We start from the raw sequence: 16,928 nt of genomic DNA, 5'->3' as shown, positions 1-16,928 counted from the left end.
TCAACGGTCGAATTGTCATTTTTAGGCGGTACCAACACACGACCAGTAACCAACTTTGGTATTCTATGCTCCACCCCCTTTTGAGACCCCACCCCCTTTTGGACAACCACACCTGTAGGGGGTACTTTAACAAAAAAAACAGCAATAGTCTTAGGACCCAGTTCACAACATCTCTTACTACCTCCCTGGGCACTCTGGGATAATACCGGCACCTCAGGAGAACTCAAGGAATGGTCCGCTGCCACGATTCTGTAAGGTGCCAACAGCTCCTGCCGTTCCTGCACCAAGTCCTGTTGTCGTTTCTCAAATACCTGCTGTTGTTTCTCAAATACCTGCTGCAAGTCCTGTTGTCGTTTCTCAAATACCTGCTGTTGTTTTTCAAATACCTGATGCAGGCATTTTAATCGCTCAACAGCTTCAGTCTCATTTGCTGCTCCCTTCACAGCCATCTTTATCAGCTCCTGCATTTCTTCAGGATACTCTATTTTGCTGAAGAGCATTTGCAGCCGGTCATCTAACCCCTTCTCCATTCCGTCTGGAGATACTGCTCACACCGCTCTCCTCGGAAAAATTTTCGTGGCCCCACCAAGCCACAGCAAACCAGGTTTGAGTGCGATGACAATTTTCGTAACCCCGCCGAGTTACAGCCAGATGCTTTAATCTTCGTGACCCCACCGAGCCACAGCAAGATGCTTGCATCCACGTTCGTCGTCCTGTGCCGTTACCCCTAGCAACCAGGCTGCAGTTGCCCGCATTCTCTAACCAATTGTAAGGTAGCGGTATTGATCATGTTGGGAGGGCACTCACTTCACCGGGTCAATTAAAGCACACAAGCCACATTTTCCAGTAAACTAAAGTGCAGCAGTTTATTACACGTCATAAACTGCCTATAACATTGTCCATCTCAGTGGCTCGCAGGAATGTTACACATGTAATGTCCTAGAGCCTTTTCAGTGGCAGCTATGCCCGCTTGGCTTCAGATACAGACTTCAGCAAGGTACAGCATCAATGTCCATATAAAGAACCAGTTTTACCTTTGCCGGGTCTTAGCTGCTTCTCTCAGCTCTGTTCTGCCACAGCTGTGGCTTTAAGGCTCCCCAACCGTGGTCTCCAAGCCACATGCCTTCCAGGACTACTGGCGTCCCAAACACAGGGATCAGGCCTCTTGCCTCATCAGGCCTCTCTCTAACTGTTTCCAAACCACCCGTATTTATATATCTTTCTGTGCACACAGGACCTGTGATGATGTCACAGTCATGTGATCAGTCACCTGAGGGGGAGGTACATGGTCAGCCAGAACACACCCCCTGGACATTTTAGCAATGCAGCAAGGCGCTGCATTACAATATATACAGTGCAGACCAAAAGTTTGGACACACCTTCTCATTGAAAGATTTTTCTGTATTTTCATGACTATGAAAATTGTACATTCACACTGAAGGCATCAAAACTATGAATTAACACATGTGGAATTATATACTTAACAAAAAAGTGTGAAACAACTGAAAATATGTCTTATATTCTAGGTTCTTCAAAGTAGTCACCTTTTGCCTTGATGACTGCTTTGCACACTCTTGGCATTCTCTTGATGAGCTTCAAGAGGTAGTCAGCCGAAATGGTCTTCCAACAATCTTGAAGGAGTTCCCAGAGATGCTTAGCACTTGTTGGCCCTTTTGCCTTCACTCTGCGGTCCAGCTCACCCTAAACCATCTCGATTGGGTTCAGGTCTGGTAACTGTGGAGACCAGGTCATCTGGCGTAGCACCCCATCACTCTCCTTCTTAGTCAAATAGCGCTTACACCGCCTGGAGGTTTGTTTCGGGTCATTGTCCTGTTGAAAAATAAATGATGATCCAACTAAACGCAAACCGAATAGGATAGCATGCCGCTGCAAGATGCTGTGGTAGCCATGCTGGTTCAGTATGCCTTCAATTTTGAATAAATACCCAACAGTGTCACCAGCAAAGCACTTCCACACCATCACACCTCCTCCTCCATGCTTCACGGTGGGAACAAGGCATTTAGAGTCCATCCGTTCACCTTTTCTGCGTCGCACAAAGACGCGGTGGTTGGAACCAAAGATCTCAAATTTGGACTCATCAGACCAAAGCACAGATTTCCACTGGTCTAATGTCCATTCCTTGTGTTCTTTAGCCCAAACAAGTCTCTTCTGCTTGTTGCCTGTCCTTAGCAGTGGTTTCCTAGCAGCTATTTTACCATGAAGGCCTGCTGCACAAAGTCTCCTCTTAACAGTTGTTGTAGAGATGTGTCTGCTGCTAGAACTCTGTGTGGCATTGACCAGGTCTCTAATCTGAGCTGCTGTTAACCTGCAATTTCTGAGGCTGGTGACTCTGATTAACTTATCCTCAGAAGCAGAGGTGACTCTTGGTCTTCCTTTCCTGGGGTGGTCCTCATGTGAGACAGTTTCTTTGTAGCGCTTGATGGTTTTTGCCACTGCACTTGGGGACACTTTCAAAGTTTGCCCAATTTTTCGGACTGACTGACCTTCATTTCTTAAAGTAATGATGGCCACTCGTTTTTCTTTACTTAGCTGCTTTTTTCTTGCCATAATACAAATTCTAACAGTCTATTCAGTAGGACTATCATCTGTGTATCCACCAGACTTCTGCACAACACAACTGATGGTCCCAACCCCACTTATTAAACCTGATAGGGCACACCTGTGAAGTGAAAACCATTTCCGGTGACTACCTCTTGAAGCTCATCAAGAGAATATCAAGAGTGTGCAAAGCAGTCATCAAAGCAAAAGGTGGCTACTTTGAAGAACCTAGAATATAAGACATATTTTCAGTTGTTTCACACTTTTTTGTTAAGTATATAATTCCACATGTGTTAATTCATAGTTTTGATGCCTTCAGTGTGAATGTACAATTTTCAAAGTCATGAAAATACAGAAAAATCTTTAAATGAGAAGGTGTGTCCAAACTTTTGGTCTGTACTGTATATGACTCGCCCCCTGGGCCGTGGAGCACTCGGAGCCGGGCAATAGGGAGACGATGGGGGTAGTAGTGGCGACCTGGTCCCGTGGCTCAGGGTGGTCAGACCAGCGGTAGTCTGCTATGTGCTGTAGATAATGTCCGACTGCGCCACCCGTGGATTGCGGCTATTATGAACCGCCGCTGCAAAGCAGTTCCCTGGGGCTGATGGTGTGTGCAGCTGAGTTAGTGTAACTCCCCACTGGAGGAGTGTAGCCTCAGGGCAATATAGTGGATGGTGGGGGTGATGGTGAAGAGAGTCCCAGTATCGTTAGTGCTGGAGGAGCAAGGAGCACACAGACAACGTACTGCAGTCCAATGTCTTTTACTCACAGTTCATATGCTCCGGGTCACTGCGGCACCAGTAGTGACTGCCCGAGCCGTGCTGCGTCCACCAGGTGAGGGGCTCGGTCAATCCCCAGGCAGTTCAGGAGCATGGCACAGGACCCCTTTCTATCCTTTCTCAGGCCTGCCCCACCAGTGACCAACTTTTGTCCAGCTGCCGCGGATAAACGTGGGCCCCGTTCCCCGCTGTCCTATAGGGTGCCTTCCTAGCAGGTTTGATGAGGTGTCGCACCAATAAATGATCGCGACCTCCGATCTTTGGCTGAGGGTAGTTTCTCCTCCACCAACTTGGGATCCGGTACCCTTAATCTGCCTGACCCTTCACCCTGTATTCGCTTGGGTTCTTAGGGTCCCTTCCACCTTCTTGTTCCTGAGTCTTTCTGTTTCTCTGTCTCTTCTCCTTCTTTCCTGTTCCTTCTTCTCCTCCTTCCTTGGCCTCTTCTCTAGGCCCACTCCTGAGCAGAGTTCCTACAGAGCCTCCGCTCCCTGTCTTCTCCTCCCACTGACTGTACTCGACTCGACTCGACCCAGATCTAAGATGGTGCCCACCTTTTATACTTCCCTTAGTGTGTGAGCTCAGGTGACCAGCAACCAATGAGCTCCTACCTACGCTCAGGAACCGTCCCCTCCTGCTCCTACATCACCGGGTTTTCCTCCCCCCTCCCCACTCCAGCCAGGGACATGGTCTGTCGCGCCTGCATTGGTGTCTAATGGGAGCACCGTTGAACTGTCCCCCGGAAATGGGGTATGTGTGATGTATGCAGCTACCTGAGCCCTGATCCATACTCCATCCTTACCCGGGAGTGGGATATCACACCAAATAAAGGGAACACTTAAACAACAGAATATAACTCCAAGTAAATCAATATCAATATTCTGTGAAATCAAACTGTCCACTTGAAGCAACACTGATTGACATTCAATTTCACATGCTGTTGTGCAAATGGAATAGACAATAGATGGAAATAATTGGTAATTATCAAGACACCATCAATAAAGGAGTGGTTCTGCAGGTGGGGACCACAGACCACATCTCAGTACCAATGCTTTCTGGCTGATATTTTGGTCACTTTTGAATGTTGGTTGTGCTTTCCCACTCGTGGTAGCATGAGACGGACTCTACAGCCCACAGAAGTTGCTCAGGTAGTGCAGCTCATCCAGGATGGCACATCAATGCGAGCCGTGGCAAGAAGGTTTGCTGTGTCTGTCAGCGTACTGTCCAGAGGCTGGAGGTGCTACCAGGAGACAGGCTAGTACACTAGGAGATGTGGAAGGGGCCATAGGAGGGCAGCAACCCAGCAGCAGGACCGCTACCTCTGCCTTTGTGCAAGGAGGAACAGGAGGAGCACTGCCAGAGCCCTGCAAAATGACCTCCAGCAGGCCACAAATGTGCATGTGTCTGCACAAACGGTTAGAAACCGACTCCATGAGGGTGGTATGAGGGCCCGACGTCCACAGATGGGGGTTGTGCTCACAGCCCAACACCGTGCAGGACGCTTGGCATTTGCCACAGAACACCAGGATTGGCAAAGTTGCCACTGGTGCCCTGTGCTCTTCACAGATGAAAGCAGGTTCACACTGAGCAGATGTGACAGAGTCTGGAGACGCCGTGGAGAGCGATCTGCTGCCTGCAACATCCTTCAGCATGACCGGTTTGGCAGTAGGTCAGTAATGGTGTGGGGTAGCATTTCTTTGGAGGGCCGCACAGCCCTCCATGTGCTCACCAGAGGTAGCCTGACTGCCATTAGGTACCGAGATGAGATCCTCAGACCCCTTGTGAGACCATATGCTGGAGCTGTTGGCCCTGGGTTCCTCCTACAAAAAACCCTAACAAAGTTCAGGAAAAGACACATATGATGTTCTTGTCAAACAAAGAATAACCCTTCAGATCTTAAATAGCCAGTCAATGGCATTTTCTTCCGACACATTTACCCCCCCCTTATGGTCATTCAGGGGTTCATCAGTGAATTCCTTTAATCAAGACAAGAAAAGGAGACCATAAGCCACACTGCAATGAGGATAACAGCTCACAGGCCCAGGCAATATGCCTTCACATACAATATGATCCCCCTCATAGCCCCTACATACAATATGAGCCCCCATACATACTGTATGAACCCCGATATAGCTCCCTATATACAATATGAGCCCACACACAACCCCCTACATACAGTATGAACCCCCACATAGCTACCTAGATAAAGTATGAACACTCGCATAACTCCCTATATACAGTATAAGCCTCACATAGCTCCCTGCACAGCCCCCCAGCATGCATCCCCATGCGAGTAACATCACCCCCTTCTCCACACAGGCACTCAGCATGCAGCCCTACGAGAGTTGCATTACCCCCTTCACTATGCAGCCCCATGTGAGTAGCATCACTCCCTTCACCGCACAGCCCCCAGCCTCACGCAGCCACCTTGCATGCAGCCTCATGATAGTGACATTACCCACTTCCCGACAGCCACAAGCGAGTTACATCACCCCCTTCCCCTTGCAGCCATCCAGCATGCAGCATCATCCCCCCTTCCCCACACAGCTCCTGCTCATGAACCCCTTCGCCGCACAACCCCTCTTCCTCATGACCCCCTTCACCGCAGAGCCCCTCCTCATAATCCCCCTCTTCTCCACACAGCCTCTTATCACCATCATCCTCCTCTTCTCCACACCGCCCATCATGATCCCCCCTTCTCCACACAACCCCTCATCATCCCCTCTTCTCCACACAACCCTTCATCATCATCATCCCCCCGTCACTACACAACCCCCCTCATCATCCCGTCTTCTCCACACAGCCCTTCACCATCATCATCCCCACTTCTCCACACAACCCCTCATCATCACCCCCCTTCTCCGCACAGCCCTTCATCATCATCATAATCATCATCATCATCCCCCCTTCTGTACACAGCCCCTCATCATCCCCTCTTCTCCACACAGCTCCTCCTCATCATCATCAACCCTTTTCCACAGAGCCCTTTATTATCATCCCCTTTCTCTACACAGGCCATCATCATCATCAACCTTTCTCCACACAGTCCTTCATCATCATCATCCCCCTTCTCCACATAGCCCCTCATCATCATCATCCCCCCTTCTCCACACAGCCCCACATCATCTCCCCTTCTCCACAATGCCCCCATCATTACCACCTTCCCCATGCAGCCCCACTCAAGTAACATAAACCCTTTTCCTGTGAAAATATCACGGGTGTGTCAGATGTGACAGACAGTCGCCCTGCAGTTGGTTGCAGAAGATCTTTTCATTTGGCAATACAGACACCTGATCTGTCTCACTCTAGGACCCAGCAGCTACCTCCCTCCCGCTAATTGACTCCCAGGCCTGGGTGTTTAAATACTTAATTTGCTCCAGGGAGGTGCCGATATTCACATTTTCCCTTGTGAAGGCTTGGAGCTATTGCAGTCTGCTTACTTCCTCTCTGGTCCTAAGAGGACGTGTGGTGTAATCTCTCTGAAGTCGGCTCAAGCTAAGTTACTTTCCCCCGTGTTTGTCTCACTTGTTGTCTTTAGTTGTTAGTGGGGACTGACTAGTGCTCATAACCCCCTCTTCCCTATCCAGAGCCAAGCTCTAGGGACATACAGGGTTTAGGTTCCTGTGCAGCAATTGGTGAGGAACCAATATAGGGATGATAGGGGAGACAGGGTGATATCAGATCAGCCTATGGAGTCTCCACTTCCCCTTTCCCTAGTGTCTGGGCTCCCTTCCCCTCTTCCCTTTGTGTTGCACTTGGTCTTTCCTACACCTTGCTTGACAGAAACCCCCCCAATAAGCAGCCCCGTACAAGTAACAGCAGCCATTTCCCTGTGCAACCCTCCAACATGCAGCCCCCATATATTACCATCATCCATACTTTTTCGTCCCCAAATCCATCCTCAGCGCACTTACACAGAGTCCTGTGTCCTCATTCCCATCTGCACACAGCTCCATTGTGCAGCCCCCTCAGCCCTCTGCACTCCAGCAAACTCCACTCCACTGGACTGAAGGATGCTCTGCCCTTTCCGGTGACATCATTCCCTCAAAAAATCAACTCCACTCTAGACGATACCCTGCCGGGATATGTGAGTGAGCCGCACATGGCTGCGCACAAAACATTATAATGAGGGCAATCTGGTGATGGGCCCCTCCCGGAGCCTTAGGCCCCGGGCAGTAGCCCAGATTGCCCTCACTATAATCCACTATAATCGCTCAACTCTGACTTTAATGCTGTCTGAAACTCCACCTACTTGCAATTAACCAATGAAATTGATGAGTGGGCGGAGTTTGGTTCGGGTGACAGAGTTACATCTGACGAACACCAGAATTTTACTCCCCAGTGAGAGCCATTAAGAGCACTTAGCGGCTGTCACTGGGGTGCCGGCTCCCATCGTACACAGCAGGGAAAGGGCTCTTTGTCTTGATTCGTTCTCAAATGAGCCATCACTAGTTCGAAGAAGCCAGGTTGGGACCCTCCAGTCACCTGGCCCCAAGGAGACGTTTGGAGAAGACAAGTTGGGACCCTCTGGTCACCTAGCCCCATAGAGACATTCGGAGAAGCCACGTTGGAACAATCTGGTCACCTGGCCACATACCTCAATGGACTGTCAGCTTCCTAAGCTTGTCGTTACCTCCTCTCTGTGGTTGCCCGCCAAAAGCGGTGTGCCAATGCTGGGGATAGTCGGTTCTGGAAGCCCCAAAGTCGCAGCTGCTCTAATCCCGGTGAGTCAGCAGAAGGGTGAGAATCTGTAATTTGCACCATCTTTGATATTTGCTGGGACTGTTCTATATGTTATTGTCTGTTGGTAGTTAAATAAAGTATTGCCACACTGCTTTACCCTCACCCTGTGTTGCCTGAGTAGTAGTATGCCCACGGGAAAGCAATGCGGCGTTCAGTAGGATAAGCCCTGGTCCATGCGATCTTCCTAAAGATAGCCGGACCAGCGGACGAGAGTACCCACTGACACCCGTGTCTCCACAATTAGTTTTTGAGATATATCGGATTAAAATGCGATTATGCTCTTGATCCAAATATACTGTAGTGCACCTTTGTTTCTGAAATTATTGAATACCCATGCACATTGTGCTGTTTTTTTTGGATCAGATAAGCTGTTGATCTCCTGGTTGATATATGCACATGTATATATAATTTCCTTCCCTTTTAGTTGCTGTCAATTATTCATATTTTTAAATGTAAACTATTTATTTACTTTACCATGACATGGTCCATGTCCATTGAATCTACAGTTTATAACTCTTAATCCCTTCTTGACCTTCAATCCACCTAACCCCACACAACCTTTCCCAAAGAACCACAAACTCTAGAGGTTGGATAAATTTCGGCCACAGTGGCCTTTATTATAGACCAGGGGTCTCAAACACGTGGCCCTTCAGGCTGCTTCATGCGGCCCCCAGGCACCATAGACCCCGATCGCGGCCCTGTCCAGGAGTCGCCGACAGCTGCGCTTTCGTTCAGTGTATTGCCGCGCAGAGAACGGCTCTCTGCACGCAGCAATACCAATGCCAGCCGCCGGCCTATCAGAGGCCAGCAGCTGACATCTGTGTCCTAGATGGGGACCAGGATGGGAACATTCCTCCAATATGGTGACCAGGATGGGGACCTTCCTCCAATATGGGGACCAGGATGGGGACATTGCTACAATATGGCGACCAGGATGGGGACATTCCTACAATATGGCGACCAGGATGGGGACATTCTTACAATATGGGGACCAGGATGGGGACATTCCTACAAGATGGGGATCAGGATGGGCACATTACTTCAAGAGGAGGACCAGGATGGGGACCTTTCTACAATATGGGGAACAGGATGGGGACATTCCTACAAGATGGGGACCAGGATGGTGACCTTCCACCAACATGGGGAACATGATGGGGACATTCCTACAAGATGGGGGCCAGGATGGGGACCTTCCACCAACATGGGGACCAGGATGGGGATATTCTTACAAGCTGGGGACCAGAATTGGTACATTCCTACAAGATGGGGATCAGGATGGGGACATTACTTCAAGAGGAGGACCAGGATGGGGACCTTTCTACAATATGGGGAACAGGATAGGGACATTCCTACAAGATGGGGACCAGGATGGGGACCTTCCACCAACATGGGGATCAGGATGGGGACATTCCTACAAGATGGGGACCAGGATGGGGACATTCCTACAAGATGGGGACCAGAATGGGGACATTCCTACAATATGGCGACCAGGATGGGGGCAATCCTACAATATGGTGACCAGGATGGGGACATTCCTACAAGATGGGGACCAGGATGGGGATCTTTCTACAATATGGGGAACAGGATGGGGACCTTCCTACAATATGGGGGCCAGGATGGAGACATTCCTAAAACATGGAGACCAGGATGGGGGACATTCCTACAACATGGGGACCAGAATGGGGACATTCCTACAATATGGGGACATTCTTACAATATGGGGACCAGGATGGGGACATTCCTACAAGATGGGGAACAGGATGGGCACATTACTTCAAGAGGAGGACCAGGATGGGGATCTTTCTACAATATGGGGAACAGGATGGGGACATTCCTAAAACATGGGGACCAGGGTGGGGGACATTTCTACAATGTGGGGACCAGAATGGGGACATTCCTACAAGATGGCGACCAGGATGGGGACATTCTTACAATATGGGGACCAGGATGGGGATATTCCTACAAGATGGGGACCAGGATGGGGACCTTCCACCAACATGGGGATCAGGATGGGGACATTCCTACAAGATGGGGACCAGGATGGGGACATTCCTACAAGATGGGGACCAGGATGGGGACATTACTTCAAGATGGGGACCAGGATGGGAACATTCCTACAAAATGGCAACCAGGATGGGGGCATTCCTACAATATGGAGACCAGGATGGGGACATTCCTACAAGATGGGGACCAGGATGGGGACCTTCTTACAATATGGGGACCAGGATGGAGACATTCCTAAATCATGGGGACCAGGATGGGGGACATTCCTACAATATGGGGACCAGAATGGGGACATTCCTACAAGATGGCGACCAGGATGGGAACATTCTTACAATATGGGGACCAGGATGGGGATATTCCTACAAGATGTGGACCAGGATGGGGACCTTCCACCAACATGGGGATCAGGATGGGGACATTCGTACAAGATGGGGACCAGGATGGGGACATTACTTCAAGATGGGGACTAGGATGGGGACATTCCTACAGTGTGGCGACCAGGATGGGGGCATTCCTACAATATGGAGACCAGGATGGGGACATTCCTACAAGATGGGGACCAGGATGGGCACATTACTTCAAGAGGAGGACCAGGATGGGGATCTTTCTACAATATGGGGAAAATGATGGGGACTTTCCTACAATATGGGGACCAGGATGGGGACCTTCCTAAAACATGGGGACCAGGATGGGGGACATTCCTACAATATGGGGACCAGAATGGGGACATTCCTACAATATGGGGACCAGGATGGGGAACATTACTACAAGATGGGGACCAGGATGGGCACATTACTACAAAAGGGGGACCATGATGGGGACATTACAACAAGATGGGGACCAGGATGGGGCATTACTACAAGATGAGGACATATCTACAATATGGGGACCAGTATGTGACATTACGACAATATGGGGCCCAGGATGGGAGACATTACAACAAGATGGGGACCAGTATGGAATATTACGACAAGATGGGAACAAAGATGGGGAACATTACAAGATGTAGACCAGGGTGGGGCACATTATTACAAGATTTTTGCAGAAAAACTTAAAAATAAAGCAGGAAAAAATACTTTGCCACTAAAAATGCTGCTTTATATCTAAACTAAAGTAAACAAAAAAAGTGCACGTTTATTATCGCCACATCCGTAACGACCCAAGCTATAAAAAATAAAATAAACAGCAAAAATGTTCAAAAGGTGTATAGAAAAAAATGGTATCACTAAAATTGTCACTTTGTCCTGCAAAGAATGCGACCCCCCAAATTAAATTTTTTTCGGTGTGCGGCCCATATACTCAGCCGAGTTTGAGACCCCTGCTATAGACAATACAAACATGTAAAACATTCATAACAGAACATGTGCTGTAAAAGGACGGGTTTCGCTCCAAAAATACCAGTTATTAATGGGGGAACTCTCCTACACCTCTACTGAGGTCTGATATTAATTATTACCTTCAAACTTGACTATTAATAATTAATATCCACTAAGTTATGCCTTAACGTTATCTATGCCTTATACTATATACTAACTGAGACAAAACCGTGTGCTAATAAAAGGTATTTATTACATACAAGTCTACAGTTAATATACTACTATTTATCCCACTAACACAGTACACAATAATTATAATAGCACACAAGACGGATATACAATTCCCAATTACCTTATATATTTTCCACCCATGTTACATCCAATAAACAGCCCTCCCGTCTAACATTCACTAACTATCCCTATCCTCAGGGGAAGATATTTAGCCTGATCTCCTCATCATGGTCGTCATTGTGTAAGAGAGCGCAACATGTCTCATGGTGGTCCAGTATCAGAGAGAGAGCAATGTGGCTGGCTCTGCGGCTTTTAAGGCCTCCACACAAGAGGACGTATCCAGTTTCATGTGACAGGAAATGATGTCTTATTCCTCGCCCACTGGCAAAGGTCATTTGTTCATTTCTAGCCACCCTAGAAAAGCCTGTTTTAGCACATGGCTGGCCATTCTATTGAATCCTCTCCTCTCCCTTCAGTAACCACAATGTGACACTATGAGGGGAATTATATCAGTGGGATATATATATATAGACAGATATATACTTGCATGCATGGGCTAACATGCAATATATATATGTATATAAATCTGTATATATATATCTATATATATATTTCTATATATCCACATGTACATATTGGGGCACTTCCCTTCTACAAGTGCTAAGGTCCTTGAAGTTCCGAAATCTGGTGACCACAAATTAATTATCCAATAATTACTCCCAGCCGCTACCACAGGCTCAGGAGCACCCATAACCCCAAAGGGTTTATAAACGGATAACTGTCAAACCAGGGGCCCGGCATTCCTTTGGCTGTAAGCCCCAGAAATCACCAGACCCAAGCTAAGGTATCCCATGGGATCCCAGTCTTGATGAATCCCCTGAACAAATTTTACCAACTTCAAGGACCTTGATATACGCCACCACGAGAGCGTTTGACCTTCTCAAATGCTCAAGACCCCTTTCTCCTTTAAAAACAATGCTTAGTCAATGTCCCCTTCCAGTGCCAGAGTCCATAAATCTATCCCCACATCATTCAAGTGTACCTCATCTGCCCGCTAAAACTTTCCTGAGCTATCTTCCAAGTCTAGATGCCTTAATGCAACCCCCCCCCGTTCCTAAACACAAAATTTGATATCTCTCGGTTAACTTTTTTCCTAGCCTTATCTGTCTTTTCCGCCGATCGTGCATTCCGCCAAACTTGCCTCAGAACGATGTCGGACCACACCGTCACTAGGCCCAGAAAGGATGTCTAAATACGAAGCAAATCATGCTTCATGTCCAATACAACTCCATTATGGGATGGACCCCCAGGTCGTTCCCCCTCTAAATGTAAATATAATACGTCTGGGGGTCAGTCGAGACGCACAAAATTATGCACTTCCCGCAACACTCTGTCCCACCCATGCCCCGAAAACCCAGCCAACGAACCACGGCCTTGTTTCTTGAATACCCGGTCTGCCTCCCGTCTCGGCACATATTGGCTCGAAACGCGCGCCAATGAACATATATATGTCCCATTATCCAGAGCAAGAAGGGGGGACCTGCATAGAGACAACAAATTAGTAATAATAAACACTGAACACTGTTAATTTACTGTAACTACTGCTTCCGGCTGCAAGTATGACAAAAAATGGCGTGATTCCCACCTTCCAGTCCACATAGCCGACCCTTGTACTTTCCCTAAGCCGATCCTTTTTCCTCTCCTCATTTGATCTGTTTTTGAATGCCTAAGCCATATTTCTAATCCTTTTTTAGTGGCTACTACGTCCTGGGCTAATAGGCCCCCTGTTTTTTTTCTGGACGGGACCACCAGCTCACTTATCTGGAAGGCAGCAAAGAATGCTAAGGAGAAAGATAACCGGAACAAACTGAACTCGAACTCTGAAAAACATATTTCTTCCAAAACAGTACCTAAACGTTCCAAAAGATCAAAAGACACTGGGCGCCGGCTGTCCTTCCTACTTCTGCCCCTACTGAAGCCTTTTATGGCCTGTCGCGCTAGAAAATGTTTGTGATGTCCGTAACCCCCCTCAATTTACAACTAAAAGACAGACCAGCAACGAGCCTCTTCATCTTGAACGACGACGATTCTTCCAATGCTCCTTCACTAAGCCACAAGAGCAACAGCCCTACCTTATCCTCATGAGACAAAACTTGTTCTACTCTTCCCTGTCTCTGTTCCCAAGAATCCCACACAGTTTGATAGGACGACCACGTACTACTTGACAGCGATGCACCAATCAACGGTTGTGCTGCTCGAATGCCAAGTTCCATAACTCCTGAGGGCATACCAACCCCTTCAAGGCTGCATCGGGCGCCAACAACCGGAATCGATCCCACTGAAAACGAGAAAGCGTCAGCGATAGAGTTACTGACTCCTGGAATGTGAGAAGAAGTTACACAAGCGTTCAACATTAAGCATTCCAGGACCAAGCAACGTAATACACGAATCACAGGTGGGAAGAGGCTGTTATACTATTTATTGCTAAGACTAAGGCCATATTGTCGCAATTAAAACATATCCGTTTATCTCTATAGTGTTCTCCCCACAACTTGAGAGCCACCAAGATCGGAAAAATCTCCAAGAACGTAACGTTCTTTACTATGCCAGCCGGTCGCCACTTGTCAGGCCACTCGCTTGCGCACCATTGCCCTTGAAAGTACGCTCCAAAACTCGTACTCCCTGCTGCCTCCGTGAATAACTCTAACTGTTAATTGTCGACTGACTCCATCATCATCAACAAGCGACCATTGTACAAATCTAATTTTTTTTCCCATACTGCCAGATCTTCCTTATGATCCTTCGTCAGCCGAATATAATGAGGAGCCTTCACCCCGGCTGTCATTCTAGCCAGCCTTCTGGAAAAGACGCATCCCATGGGCATTATTCTGCATACAAAGCTAAGTTTACCCAGCAGCGATTGGATTTCTCTAAGCGTTGGCTTCTTTACTCGCATTGACCTAGCTACTTCCGATTTTAGTGCTGAAAGTTTATCCTGTGGTAAACGAAACTCCCAATTAACTGAGTCAATTTCAATGTCCAAAAAACGTATGCAAGATGTTGGCCCATCCGTCTTATCTGGAGCCAACGGGACTCCAAAACGCTTCGCCACCCACTCCATAGTATGTTGTGTAAACTCGCATAATTTTGTATCCCTTAGTCCGAAAAACAGAAAATCGTCCATATAGTGGATAATAGGTGCCCTGCCTGATATATCCCGAACCATCCACTCTAAAAAAACTACTGGACACTTCAAAAACCAAACAGGAAAGGGAACACCCCATGGGAAAACACCAATCAACAAAGTATTTACCCTCCCAAAAGCAACCCAACAGCCGGATGCTTTCGGGGTGAACTGGTATCAATCTGAAGGCGGCTTCGATATCAGTCTGTGCCATGAGGGCCCCCTTACCCAACTTGCGAACCCATTGTTTTGTCTCGTCAAAAGAAGTATATACTACTGAGCTATGCCGTCATTTACCGACATTCCTCTGGGGTACGACAGATGGTGAATTAAATTAAACTTATTAGGTTCTTTTTTGGGTATGTTGTAGTAAATATTTATACTTTGCTTTGATTATTATTTTAGACAATTAAATCTACCTATATATTTGATAATTTAATATTAGCTTTATAAGTGTTAGTCACAAAAGCGTTAACACAGGGTGTAGAGCTGTGTTTCTATTACACTCTCCTCTGTTTTTTTTTAAGTATAGTTTATTGGACAGAGCTGGTTTTAGTTTCAAGGACATGTGCATCAGTTTCCATAATTTACGATTTTGTTATTTCCAATTAAAATGCTTTCTTTCCCCAATTAAAATATCTAAAGAACCTATAAATGTGACTCATGGTCAGTATAAAATAAACATTTATTGAAAAATTCATAAAAACACATAAGAAATAATGGTACAAAAGAGGAAAAAAGTAAACAGAAAAATGGGCATCTGAGGGTAGGTAGAAGCATACATCGATATTTAGAACCATGTAAAAAAGCACAATGACCATAGCCTGCCTAAGATAAAGACACATATGGAAACCATCATTTGGGGAAAGTGCAAAGTGCAACAAGGATGTCCCAAGTGGGTAAATACATAAACAACTAAAAAGGGTTAGTGAGTGGATGATAAGAAGGCTGATGCAAAGGTCAAAGGTACTGGAAAGTAAACATGAAAGTATCAAATGAGCTACCTGAAAATCCCTCAGAGTCCACACAGGTCCTTTCATGCACTTTCCCCAAATGATGGTTTCCATATGTGTCTTACTCTTTATCTTAGGCAGGCTATGGTCATTGTGCTTTTTTACATGGTTCTAAATATCGATGTATGCTTCTACCTACCCTCAGATGCCCATTTTTCTGTTTACTTTTTTCCTCTTTTGTACTATTATTTCTTATGTGTTTTTATGAATTTTTCAATAAATGTTTATTTTATACTGACCATGAGTCACATTTATAGGTTCTTTATTCAATAAAGGATATCTGGTCACCAATTATTTTGTTCTTTTGCATTTACCCAATTAAAATATCTGCAGCATGAGGTGATGTAAAGCCTGTAAAGACATTCCCCTTTCATATCTCTGTTGCTGTAATAAGTATATGTGACAAATATATGAGACTCAGACAAGAATTGTACACTCAGACTCTGGCTGTGTGTTATTTTATTTTCTCCGATGCATCATATTGATTCTATTTATCTAATTAGAACCAAAAATGGCAGACAGATTTAGAGATAATTATCTCAATCCCAATGAGCTCTTCTTGGAAGGGCTACCACGACATTATGTGGCACCCCAGGGGTCTGGTTTCCACAGTAATGTAATGTTATGTCTGAGAGCAGGTGGGAGGTCCTTTGGTCAGGGATCCTGTGCATGACACACCTCCTGCCCAGTCTTGGGAGGGGAAGAACTTCCCCTATATAAACCCGGGGCTGAGGCAGGGTTGGGAGTCAAGGAGAGTAGAGACGAGAAACAGTCATAGGAAGAAACAGCAGAAGCTCAGTGGGAGCAATACTACTACGAGTCAGGGGCTGGCAGCTGCAGAGCTCGCCCTGACTGAGAAGCTTTCTTACCGGACCCGGCGTCCGAGGCTGTGGGGACTAACTCTTACCCAGCAGCAGAAGCCGACCGGCAGGGGATTTCAGGTCCTCAGGCCCAGAAACCCGAAGGCACGGTCACACGCGTGGGACCAGCACCGCCATCGTGGAGCGGAAGCCATTAGAAGGCCCCGAGTCACCGGCCATACGGGAGAGCACCACATGGTACACTCAGGGACGTGGGCTACTTGTATCCGCTTCTAGCAAGG

Source organism: Phyllobates terribilis, unplaced genomic scaffold (genome assembly GCF_046119375.1).
Source record: "Phyllobates terribilis strain yellow unplaced genomic scaffold, ASM4611937v1 Scaffold_5__5_contigs__length_657084704, whole genome shotgun sequence".
Classification (NCBI taxonomy): Eukaryota; Metazoa; Chordata; class Amphibia; order Anura; family Dendrobatidae; genus Phyllobates; species Phyllobates terribilis.
This window is presented reverse-complemented; position numbering follows the sequence as displayed.